The sequence below is a fragment of the Lactuca virosa genome, chromosome 1, assembly GCF_052849685.1.
Source record: "Lactuca virosa cultivar CGN04683 chromosome 1, Lactuca_virosa_CGN04683_v6, whole genome shotgun sequence".
Classification (NCBI taxonomy): Eukaryota; Viridiplantae; Streptophyta; class Magnoliopsida; order Asterales; family Asteraceae; genus Lactuca; species Lactuca virosa.
In genome coordinates, this window is record NC_136426.1 from 87,615,148 (window position 1) to 87,619,342 (window position 4,195).

The 4,195-nt window shown below is 30.5% G+C and overlaps 1 pseudogene; it reads right to left on the minus strand.

Annotated features, from left to right (window-relative positions):
• Positions 1-540: 540 nt before the first annotated feature.
• On the minus strand, positions 541-1,704 carry LOC145149964 (dehydration-responsive element-binding protein 3 pseudogene; annotated as a pseudogene).
• Positions 1,705-4,195: the final 2,491 nt, after the last annotated feature.

Below are 4,195 nucleotides of genomic sequence, written 5' to 3' on the forward strand. Positions count from 1 at the left end.
GTTTTTTTATGATAACTGTTAATATAAAATTATAGGGAGTACAATGCGCTAATGGAGGTGCTAAGAGATGTTAAGGGTGCTAAACACCACCCCCTTACCTTGTGATAAGGAGGGCATCAAGAAGAAATCGGTGTGCATGTAGGGAGAGTTGAGAGAGAGAGAGAGAGAAAGTATGAATGATGTTGTAATTAGTTTGTATTTTTTTTATATATTTTAATTTTTTTTCTTCCAAATCAAACTATTAAATTAGCACACTATCAATCTTTATATTTTTTTTGCTAGACATGCTAAACTTATATGACATCAAAAATACTTAAAAACTTACATGACAACAAGCTAAGAGTGTTACCACTCCCTCAAGTCTATGTCTTTTTCTAAACATAAAAATAATCTATAGATGTTTCTGAATACATATATAATTTGTTATGATCATTTACGATGATATAGTACAATAATATGAAAATATAGAAATTGAAATTTTTATCATGTACTATCATTATTCCAAATAATAATTAGCTAGGTGATAAATTTAAGTGTACATTTATATGAATGTTTATATATTACGAAAAAATTAAATTGGCCAAACATGTTGAGAAAACCATCCCTGGTTGTTGTGCGAGAAAACGACATGTTATAATCTCCGATCAATTTAATTCTTTTGTCCTAACATATAAACAAAATAATTAGAAACATCCTTCATCACAATATTTCTTGGGAGAAGATTTTGCAAAGTAGAAAGCTAAAGGGTTATTAAAAAAAAATAAAAAAAAGAATAAAAAAAATAAAAGTCGAAAACACACACATTAATAATTCCACAATAAAGATTCAAATTCATTGGAAACCACATTTTTCTGACCGGAAAAATGCCCACCCTCGTCGTCACCGCTTTTATTAGTCCATTCATGTGGTGGGTAGAGCCATCCATCCACCATCGAGTCGATGTACACGAACTCGTTATTCAACTCAGCAGAATCAAAACTCGTCCCAAGAATTGGAAGCTCCGTTATCTCACTCAGTTCCTCCGGCTCCGATTCCACCGTGGAGGGTGCAGGTGGAAAGTCAAACGTGTCCATGGCAGCTGCTTTAGCTGCTGCAGCCTGTACATCCCTTGGAGACGACGAAATTGGTCTAGGCAACGACCCAACCAAATCCGGAAAATTAATAATGGCCGAGTTACCCTTGATGCTAAGTGCAGCGACGTCGTGTGCACGAGCAGCCATTTCAGGGTTCCGGTATGTTCCGAGCCATATCCGTGATTTCTTCCTCGGCTCACGGATTTCAGACACCCATTTGCCCCAGTTACGCATTCGAACGCCGCGGTAGATAGGGTGCTTGGTGCTGGAATCTCGGCTTCTCTTGATAGTTTTGGTTTTAGGGTGTTTTGGTTTGTGGTTAGGTGAAGAAGGTGGTGAAGTGAAGGAGTTGGAGCTGGAATCATCAGGTTCAGAATTGAGATTATCTGCACTCATTGTTAGTTGTTACTGCGAAAACTTATGATTGGATGCTGATAAGTGCATATATTCACAAAGTGTTCGTTAGAAAGCAAGACTGAGGAAAAAGTTGCAATCTTTTGGGGGGGTTTGTAGAAGACGAACGATGAGCTTTAACCAGATTGAGCCATTTCTGAATGACTGATACACTTATAAACAGTATATATCATGAGAGAGAGAGAGAGAGGTTATCGTACAAATGGGGTCCCTTTCTCTTTAACCTCTTTAACCACTAGAGACGGAAAGAAAAATCTAGTTGCAATGGTCTAATAGTGATAACACAACTTGTATTTTACCACATTAATTAGGGATGAACTTAGGCGGGTACCCGTCTTAATTATTTGGAACCAAAATTGGCGGTTTCTAAAATGTATGAACCCGAACGGGCGGATAGCGGTTCCACTAGCGTGTATCCGATTCTTTAAATTTGTTGAATTTTTAAAACATTTAAAACTATATTTATGATTTAGCATTCAAGGAATTGAAATCCATAACTAAACAAATATTTCTATGAGTTAGAATTTAAATTGAACATAATAGTAGGTTATGTCTATTATCTATAAATTCATTTTAAAAATGGATAGTTTAATTTCATAGTGAAAAATATATATAGACATTAATTTAAAGGTTCAAAAGAAATTATTTAAAATTTTAGAATTGTAAATCATGTTATTTATGAGGATATTGTATAAGGTATGTGATTGTGTTATATATATATATATATATATATATATATATATATATATATATATATATATATATATATATATATATATATATATATATACCGGTTCCGGCGGGTACCCAGCGGGTAGCGGTTTCATAAATATGAAAATCGGAACCACTTAAGGGGGTTTCGATTCCGGAACCGACGGTTCCGAGACGGTTCTGGTTCCCAAAATGGGTACCGAGTTCCGCTGCTCATCCTTACGGTTAATGCCTCGTTACTTTTTTAAAATTTTGTTCGTTTTGGTTATTTAATTGTTTTTGAAGTTTTAAAAATTAACTTATTAAACTTAATATATATGGTGGTAAACAAGCCAAATGTTCAACGAATTGTTCGTGAAACGTTCAACGAGAACATTTGTTTATGCTTGTTTATCTAATAAATGAACGAACGTGAACACAAATTTTCGTTTGTTTAGTTATACGAATGAAAATAAACATTGGTATTGTTCATTCAGTTATGTTTGTGAAATTTCATTTATGTCGTTTGTTTATGTTTGTTTATTTAAGTTCATTTTGTATTCATATATGTTCAATTGTGTTTGATTACATTACTATATTATATGTTTATTTATCTTTGTTTATCTTCGTTCGTTTATGTTCGTTTAACATGTTCACGAACATAAACGAACAAAAATGAACAATGTAATTTGTTAAATGAACGAACATGAACAAAAAAACTCGTTTGTTTATCTGTTCGTATTCATTCGTTTGTTCGGCTAACTTAAATGAACGAATATCAACAACCTTCATTCGTGTTCGTTTAGTTCATTTACATCACTAACAATATTACCTCCAATGGTATGTTTGCTTCATGGGTGAGTAAAAATTGAACCGTATTTAAAAATAGTTGAAAAATTCACATAAATGAAAATTGATAAATTGAATTCGAGACGGAAATCGACAATGAGGCTTTTAAGTTTTCAAAAACCGCAAAATTTTGGTGCAGTGCGGTTTTTAATTTTCCAGTAACTAATAACCGAACCGCACCAAATTTATCATATTAACTAATTATATATAATATTTATTACTTAATTAATAATATATAATATAATTATGTAAGTTATTGGTTTGGTGATCTTTTAGAATCTCTTGAACTCCTAAGAGTATGGTTTTGTGGCATTTTAACATTTAACATAATTTATTAAATTTTGATTTTTTAAGATGTTAATCGTTAAGTACTTAATTTATTAGTATGTTGGTGTTTTAAGTTTTTCATTTATATCTTATTGATTTTTATATCGTTACAACTAATAAGCAATAACTTATAAACTTTTAAAACGAAAAAAAAGTTATAAATCCACGCGGTTAAAAACTGCATCAGACCCACACCATTAAAAAAAACTTATAAATGCTAAATTATAAATAACAAGTAAAAAGTTAACGTTGTAAAAATTCATAATATAGTTTTATTGGTTTATTATCTAATAATATTTCTAACATCAAACAAAATTTACAAAACACCTTATTTTATATTTTCGTGGAGAAAATGGCAATGAATGAATAACTATTATATATGTAATTTTTCTAAATTAAGGTTTTTCTCCTAAAAGTCATTGTTTTTGCATGTAGAACATCTCTCATCCACCTTTAAATCCTATTTTTCTTGTAATTTTCCTCCAACTCCGACTTATTTTCATACCCATTTTTCGGAGATATTAATAATATTCCTTCAATTATAGAGGAACATATTTATTTCATAAAAAATATTGTTGAACTTTTAGTTATCGATTTTAGTCCCTTTCATTTGTACATTTTTAGTTTACTTTTATCGGTTAATTATGATTTAAATGTAATATTTAATATTTATAATATCAAGGTATATATTAAATGGTATTAATTAATCATAAATATAAAGTTTAATTTTTATATATCGAATTCACATAAAAATTTGAATACATACTAAAAAGTTGAAGCACAGTAACATTTTTTTTTAAAAGCTTATAAGTGAATAAAGCATTTTCATATATATAGTCTTT